Source organism: Apodemus sylvaticus, chromosome 5 (genome assembly GCF_947179515.1).
Source record: "Apodemus sylvaticus chromosome 5, mApoSyl1.1, whole genome shotgun sequence".
In the NCBI taxonomy this organism is placed as follows: domain Eukaryota; kingdom Metazoa; phylum Chordata; class Mammalia; order Rodentia; family Muridae; genus Apodemus; species Apodemus sylvaticus.
Genome location: NC_067476.1, coordinates 161,942,467 through 161,951,357, shown reverse-complemented (window position 1 = coordinate 161,951,357; position 8,891 = coordinate 161,942,467). Strand labels below are relative to the sequence as shown.

The 8,891-nt window shown below is 48.9% G+C and overlaps 1 non-coding gene across 1 annotated transcript; it reads right to left on the bottom strand.

Moving 5' to 3' along the window:
* Positions 1-5,675: 5,675 nt before the first annotated feature.
* Positions 5,676-5,782, bottom strand: LOC127686642 (U6 spliceosomal RNA). Its single transcript, XR_007978223.1, has one exon. It is a non-coding gene; the product is annotated as a U6 spliceosomal RNA (small nuclear RNA).
* Between the last annotated feature and the right edge of the window lie 3,109 nt (positions 5,783-8,891).

The window sequence follows — 8,891 nt, the reverse complement described above, 5'->3', positions numbered from 1 at the left end:
CCATCCCCTCCTTGAGGAGAGAGGTCAGGCATCTGCAAGGGTTGAGCCTCCTCATTCTCAGACTCCTAAACTCCCAGAGGATGTCAGCTCTGGCTCTGGAGTGCAAGGCCCACAGAATTTTCAGCACCTAGGTGACATGTCTGTATGCCGATGAGCTCCTCAAAGACATCTTAGATGCAGCACAGAGCGCTCCAACGGTGAGCAGAAGTGACCTTTGACGGAGCAGAAGAAGCTCATGGGGGGGGGGGTTCCCGTCTGCATGCGTGTGGGCTGGGATGTGTCTCAGCTCCAGGAGCCATCCAGGAAATGCCAAGTTCAGGGAGCACAGCACACCCCTGTCCCTTTCTGATGGGCCGAGGTTAAAGACGACACATCACTACGCATCATCAAGGGTTTGGAGGAGGAGTAGAGGATGACGCTATGTGCCCAAATTTCTTGACTCTGGCCCTGCAGTCATCCTGATGACAGGAGACTGTGGATGGAGAAGGAGGTTGCACACTTCTTAACAGACAGGACTCAGTGAAGATGGGGTAGGAGACCAGATACAGTCTCCAGGGAGAACCCACTTCCTGGGTGGGGTGTCCCATAAGCCCCCCCAAACAGCACCACATGTGCGAGACATTTCACTCTCACATTTAACACCACAGGCATGACACTGTGTTCCCCCGAGCCCTTCCTTCTCCCCTTCACCTCTTTCAAAGTCTGTCTTGGCTATTTTGATTATACCCAGTTTGGATAAGCAGCCAGACTATCATTTAGTACACGTCTTTCCCAAGGACATCACATGTGCCAGGGAGCCCTTCATCAACAGAGTTGAGGAGGAAGCAGCGGAGCTCGGGCCAACTGGCTTCTCCTCCTGGCCTGAAGAGGCCAAGCCCCTGCAGGTCAGAAGGGATAGAATGGAGACTGTCCGCGGGTTGCAGAGCGATACGCAGATTCATCTTAATTAAGCCAGATTCAGTTTTGATCAGGGCACCACTTTTTTATCCATTTCAAGCAATTTGGAAATGAAGCCTATTTTTGAGATCACCAAATGTAGGCTGCCCCCAGGAAGGGTCCAGCAAAGCACTGACCCCTCAGTGCCAAGTGCAATTAATAGAAGCTTGCTGGAATCCAGGAAATTGACTGCCTAGTATAGTGTCTCACCACAGTGGAGAATGTCAAGAGTTTAATTTACTGGAGGGCTTCATAACCTGATTTGAGCAGAAGGTGGCACACTCACTTTTGAACTTAGAACCCACATAAGGCCATTAATCCCCATGGGGCAGGCTCCCTGTGACGGAGCCTCTCACACCTGCACAGTGCTCATTCTGTTCCTCGGACCAGTGGGCTAATATTCCGTAGAGTAAAGGAGTGGTGTGGGTCCTTTGGCCACCTTCAGACTCAGGGCTGATTTGCATCCTGTGCCCTGGAGCAGGTCACTTTCCAGGGCCAGGGAATAGCTGTGCCCAGCTAGGTCTTCAACACTGCCAGCCTTGGAAAGCAGGCAGGCATGACAGAAGATTCAGTTCTCCAGAAGACCTGGGAGTTAGCATCGCATAACTACTTCCCAAGTTCTCACACTCGGCCATGCTGACCGACGGACAGGCACCCATCCGTGTCACCTTGAGGGTGCTGGCTCGTGAGTTACAAAGTCTCTTTTCACAGAGAGCTCAGGGAACAATGGGAGGAAGCACAGCTCACTGCACACATGGGCCCGAAGGTGTGGGTGTGGTGGGCATCGTGATGCCCATGGAAACAGGCTTGTTCCCCAATAGCCACATCCCACAGGTCGGTTAACACCGGAAGTGAGGCTCCCGCAAGGTGGGGGATGCTTGCGCATGCGCTGTGAGGCAGGGGTCCTGCAGATACCTCTCAAAGACAGGATCGACCAGGCCTGTGAACAATCCCTCCTTCGTGACAGGAGCATCCTTCACTAACCAAGGAATGGACGCTCAGCTGCTTTGTGACACATTGAATTCCGCCCAGCAAGAAACAGAAAGGAACGGATGTCCCCTTCCAAGGGAGGCAAGGAGCAGGTGATTCCTGGTCTTCTGTGTTATACCCGCAGCAGACAGCTGTTCCTGCCACCTGCTTCCTGTCACCCTGCATTTGCGAAGTACACTTGAGTTTTCCACACTAGGACAGTGGGGACTGACACCCGGGTATCTATCAATCTATCTGCCCCAGAGGCATCTTCTGAGATGCCAGACTCAGAGCCAGCATGCCTGGCAGACATAGCTCTCCATGCTCCACACCCCATCCCAGGCAGATCGGGCTCCTGACCAAGATGGATTCAGTGCTATGGGGGGGGGGGATGCTTTGTGGAGGGTGCTCGGGAACTCAGTGGGACCCAAACACCAGCTCTTTACACAGAGAGGCAAGCAGGAGAGTGGCACACCACCAGAGCGGGCAAGGTCTCTTCCTTGCAGTGGCTTCAACTGGCATCTGGTAAGGTGTTTCCCATGCTATGCTTCTAAAGCAGGAGGCTTGTTTCTTGGCGCCATGGATCCCTGACACGCAATAGGCAGCGAACGGAAGGTCTGTGATTCCATCGTCTGATGATGCTTGTTCTCGTGGCCTGATGCAGAGGAAATGCCCTCACTATGTAAGCTGCTCGGGTCAGCTCTCAGCATCCAGAAGTGTCCAGACTCCGATGGAGAACCCCCATGGCTGGGTGAGGAGGCGCTGACTAGCAGTCAGCTGAGCCGCAATGCCATCGCCCCAGGCCGTCCCTGCTCCTTAGAAATTACTCTTTATCTGGTGTTCTGTTGCAGCTGCAAAGACTGGTCCAAGGACAGTGAGTAAGAAGGAAGCCAGAGGCTTCGAATTGTCCCTGGGCTGGGTGGGCTGGTGGAGGCTGCTTCCCCTCCCCCACCCCAGGCTTCCACCCCCACCCCTCCACCTCCCCCACCCCACCCCTGCTGCCCCTCTCACCTCCACTGCTGAGTCTGCATGAATCCCAGCAGGTGGGAAAAGAGATGAGTCAAGCTGTCCAAACATTTGAGGTAGGGGGGTTCATGGTCAGGTGGTAAAGGAGTCCCAGGGTCCCCTTCATAGAACCCAAACCCTGCCCTCCACCTGAAAGAAGCAGCCTCACTGACAACACAGGAATCTTCTCTTGTATCCTTTCTCTCAGCAGACACCTCATGCTCCAGTTCCCAGCTCCTCCCCCACATTCCAAATCTGAGTTCCTGGAATTCTTGGAGTCTGTGTGAATGCCAGCTGTTCCCTGACTCAGTCTGAACCAGCCAGGTGTGAACCAGAGAGATGGCCCAGCTGTTGAGAGCACTGACTGTTCTTCCAGAGGTCCTGAGTTCAATTCTTAGCAACCACTTGGTGGCTCACAACCATCTGTAATGGGATCTGATTCCCTTTTCTGGTCTGAAGACAGCTACAGTGTACTCATATAAATAAAACTAAACAAATCTTTAAAAAAAAAATCACAAAAAAAGTGAAACTATTTTTAAAAAAGAAAGAAGAAAAAGAAAAGGGTCAGTTGTGTTCCACCCCATGTTGTGGGCTGTGGAGTGTACCCTGCACACACTGGCAGACACACACACACACACACACACACACACACACACACGCACACACACACACACACACACAACTTTCCCCTTAGGGCCTCTGGTGGGATCAAACCAAGGCAAAGAGGTAAGGGCGAAAGTGAGGTTCCATCTACAGCAGAACAGAGGAGGCGGTAGGCGTAGTCTACCAAACATGGACGGTGCCTGCTAACACCTGCAGCCATCACAGGTTCACTGAGGACCTGGAGTCAGAGCTTAAAGGTCACAGCTCCCTAAGCACAGTCAGGCCATCTTTAAGAGCATGACATGCAATGGGGGGAGAGAAGGCCCAAGTGCTGAGTCCACTGATGAGGACAGAAAACTCTAGAAGCGGCATGGTGTCCTCAGCCGGGGAAGGACAGCCACATGCCGAGGAAGTCTGATCGCCAGCAGCTCTGGAAGCCCCTTGTCCTAGCTACTGTTCCGTTGCTGTTATAAAATCCTGACCAAAAACAAATTAAGGGAAGAAAAAATTTATATCATCTTACAATGCCTAGGTCGCACTCCTCCATGAAGGGAAGTCAGGGCAGGAGCTCAGGGCAGGAATATGGACACAGGAGCTGACACAGAAGCCATGGAGGCTGCTTTCTGGTTTGCTCAGTCTGCTTTCTTTCTTTCTTTCTTTTTCATTAATATTCTTTTTTTTAAGAAGTATTTTTTTTATTCGATGTATTTTTTATTTACATTTCAAATGATTTCCCCTTTTCTGGCCCCCCTACTCCCCAAAAGTCCCATAAGCTCCCTTCCCTCCCCCTGTTCTCCCACCCACCCCTTCCCACTTCCCTGTTCTGGTTTTGCCCTACACTGCTACACAGAGCCTTTCCAGAACAAGGGGCCACTCTTCCATTCTTCTTGTACCTCATTTGATGTGTGGATTATGTTTTGGGTATTCCAGTTTTCTAGGTTAATATCCACTTATCAGTGAGTGCATACCATGATTTATCTTTTGAGACTGGGTTACCTCACTTAGTATGATGTTCTCCAGCTCCATCCATTTGCCTAAGAATTTCATGAATTCATTGTTTCTAATGGCTGAATACTACTCCATTGTGTATATATACCACATTTTTTGCATCCATTCTTCTGTTGAGGGATACCTGGGTTCTTTCCAGCTTCTGGCTATTATAAATAGGGCTGCTATGAACATAGTGGAGTGTGTATCCTTATTACATACTGGGGAATCCTCTGGGTATATGCCCAGGAGTGGTATAGCAGGATCTTCCGGAAGTGAGGTGCCCAGTTTTCTGAGGAACCGCCAAACTGATTTCCAGAGTGGTTGTACCAATTTGCAACCCCACCAGCAGTGGAGGAGTGTTCCTCTTTCTCCACATCCTCACCAACACCTGCTGTCTCCTGAATTTTTAATCTTAGCCATTCTGACTGGTGTAAGGTGAAATCTCAGGGTTGATTTGATTTGCATTTCCCTAATGACTAATGAAGTTGAGCATTTTTTAAGATGCTTCTCCGCCATCCAAAGTTCTTCAGGTGAAAATTCTTTGTTTAACTCTGCACCCCATTTTTAATAGGGTTATTTGGTTTTCTGGGGTCTAACTTCTTGAGTTCTTTGTATATATTGGATATTAGCCCTCGATCTGATGTAGGGTTGGTGAAGATCTTTTCCCAATTTGTTGGTTGCCAATTTGTCCTTTTGATGGTGTCCTTTGCTTTACAGAAACTTTGTAATTTTATGAGGTTCCATTTGTCAATTCTTGATCTTAGAGCATAAGCTATTAGTGTTCTGTTCAGAAACTTTCTCCCTGTACCGATGTCCTCAAGGGTCTTCCCCAGTTTCTTTTCTATTAGCTTCAGAGTGTCTGGCTTTATGTTTAGGTCCTTGATCCATTTGGAGCTGAGCTTAGTACAAGGAGACAAGGATGGATTAATTCGCATTCTTCTGCATGCTGATCTCCAGTTGAACCAGCACCATTTGTTGAAAAGGCTATCCTTTTTCCATTGGATGTTTTCAGCCCCTTTGTCTAGGATCAAGTGGCCATAGGTGTGTGGGTTCATTTCTGGATCTTCAATCCTGTTCCATTGATCCGCCTGCCTGTCACTGTACCAATACCATGCAGTTTTTAACACTATTGCTCTGTAGTATTGCTTGAGGTCAGGGATACTGATTCCCCCCAAAATATGCAACGCTTCACGAATTTGCGCGTCATCCTTGCGCAGAGGCCATGCTAATCTTCTCTGTATCATTCCAATTTTAGTATATGTGCTGCCGAAGTGAGCACTCAGTCTGCTTTCTTATAGAACCCAGGACCCCCTGCCCAGAAGTTGTACCACCTACAATGGGCTGGGCCCTCCCTCATTCATTAATAATCAAAAGAATTCCCCCTCAGGCGATCTGATGAAAACCATTCCTCAATTGAGGTTCCCTATCCCCAGATGAGTCCAATGTGTCAAGCTATCAAAGAGCAGGAAGCAAAACAAAACAAAACAAAATAAAATCTAGTCATAGTCAGCACATCCCCTTCCCGGTGCTGTCCAGGCGCAAGTTGATGACAAATGCCTAGTGCTGGGGGGCAAATCCAGGCAGACGGGTGATGCCCAGTGGGCCGTGGCAAGGTGCTGCTGTGGAAAACGCAGGAGGCCTTCAGAGAGTATGCTGCTAAAAATGACTTAGCTGGCTCTCTGCACACTGTCATGGGGGATAATGGAATCTTCTGGAAGAACCACTGTTTTGATTAAACAAGTGGTCTGTGGAAGTGTGGATGGATGGTTTAGGAGCCCAGCTGCATTCCTCCTCCGGAGAACTGGTGTTTGCAATGCTGGCATGTGAATGAATTTTACTTTAAGCTGAGTAGCCTACAGAGGCGCAATCCTCACTCTCCCACCGGACAGGAGAGCCAGGTATGGCTTTAAATTGTAAAGCAAGGCTACATTAAGCCACTTTGAAAGCAAAACCTGGGCTTTCACATGCCCCAGAGGGTCCTCTGGTATAAGGTCTGTGAAGCAGCTCCTTGGCCAGACCACAAAGTTCTCCCAGGTTCCGAGAGGGAGAGAGGATTTTCCTGAGTCACTAAAACAGAAGAAGCGAGCATCCCAGGTTCCCCCTGGGGCTGGTATGCAAATGACATGTACGGAGCCCCTCCTCTCCCCTCCCCCCCCATGATGCGATGTTCCCGTGCCACCCCATTAGCAGAGACATTTTCTAAGTTTTATCCTTAAGCTTAGTTATTCTGTGGCCACCAAGGGCTCCTTAAGCACTTCCCGGAGATGGATTTTTGTCTCCGATCGGGATTTCACGGCTCATTATCTAGCGGCATCATGACTTCGAGGTGATCAGTTCTCACTTATTATTTTAGCGGGGGCGCTAAAGGATGCAGTGCTGTTTCCTATCCTGGCAGATCCAGAGCCGGGGTTCCCAAGAAGAAACCAGCCTGTTTCCACAGCGCTGTCAAACATAGGTGGAAATTAAAAATTCTGAATGTACTTTACATAATTAGTGTTTTAAACTTGTGTGATTTAAGCACATTTTAAAGGCTGATTTGCCGTGATTCCCGCCATAAATCTCCCCTGTAACATATACATCAACGCTCTCCAAGATTGCTCCCGAACGTGAATTACTAAGTACTGATGAATAATTTTGAATAATGTGCCTGCTTTCACCATTGAGTGGAAAATTAAGATTATAGCACTGCTCCATTTAGAACCGATCGCTTTGCCAGAGTGAACGCGGCAGCTGCTCCGTCCTCCGAAATCACCAGTGTTGCCCGTACAGAGGAGAGGGGGGTTCCGTGGCAGGTTAGAATAAGATCTCTCATGTTAGAATCTCACCTTCTTCCCCACACCCCCATGCAGCTGGGGAGTTATCTCAGTCAAAGTGTCTGCCTCCCAAATGTGAGGAATTGAGTTCGGGTCCTCCATATGCACATACAAGCTGGGCATGTGGTTTGTGTCTTTGGAGTTGGGGACACAGGATTTTCTCTCTGGAACTAGCTTAAACAAATCAATGAGATAAAACAGTCACTCGAAGCCAGGCAGTGGTAGCCCATGCCTTTAATCCCAGCACTTGGGAGACAGAGGCAAGCAGATTTCTGAGTTCAAATCCAGCCTGGTCTACAGAGTAAGTTTCAGGATAGCCAGGACTACACAGAGAAACCCTGTCTCAAAAAACCAAAAACAAAACAAAAACAAAAAACAACAAAAACCAAAGAAACAGTTACTCAAAATATAAGATGAAGAGTGATTGATGAATTACTGAACTCCAGATACACACATACACAAGTGTTCTCAACAGGTATGTGCTTGCTCATATAGCCCCCAGCACACACACACACACACACACACACACACATATCCCACATATGTGCCACACAAAAAAGAGAACGCTTTTTCTTTCCAGATACCAGAAATGGCCAGGAATGGGTCATTTTATCCTTCAGATAAAAGAAGCAGTAGTTTAGGGCTCCGTGTGTCAAGGATCCCTGGGATGGGTGCTGGTTGGTTGCATTTGTGCCACAAAGACCTAACCTGGTAGGCCAGAAGTGTGTGTGTGTGGGGGGGGGGGGGAGACAGAAGACCCAGCAGATGCTGGCGGCCAGCAGGTCCTCACTGTGCTACACACAGGACAATGTTTCTGAATTTTGATTTTTTTTTCTGAGAATCCAAGAATGCCCATGAAGAAGCTGATAGAGTTCATGGTGACCCCTGGTCACCAACATGCCTTAGTCACCAGGAAAACTGCACAAAGATTGTTCTGATGTCATCATCAGCATTCCCTGAAGCTGGGCCTTGCTAGGGATGTGCTATTCGCCAGCCCTGCCAATAGTGCCAGCCCTGGCCCTTTCCTCTGTCACCATTTGGTAAATTACAGTCCTCAGTGCCCCACTAAGCAGAAGGGAACTCAGATACCTTAGGAAGTTTCCCCAAAGCCACATACTTGATAAATCAAGGACTCAATTTCCCCTTTGACTCCCTAGGGCTAAAGGTCAAAGCTTCTGAAAGCCACGTTGACACCAGCGCCAGCAAGAGCAAGGGCCACTTTCTGAAAGTTCAGTCCTGAGTGCTTGACAGACCTCATTTTTAACCTTTACAAACTTTGCAGGAAGTGGGTTCCAGCACCAGACTGCAAATGAGGAAGCTGAGAGATGCCAAGAAGAAAGATCCGCCCAAGGTCACGGACCCGTTAATCAGCAAGGTCAAGAAGAGAAAGCACCTGGTTGACACTAAGCACTGAAGGCTTCTCAATTCTTGACGTTGTCCTCCCCCCACAGAGTCACAGCTCACGTTGACAGCAAGACTCTTTCCTTTCTTTTCTCCAACCCCACCATCTGCTAGCCACTGGGCACCCATGCCGTGTGCCAACCTCATTATTCTATGGAGAACTCGACCACCTCA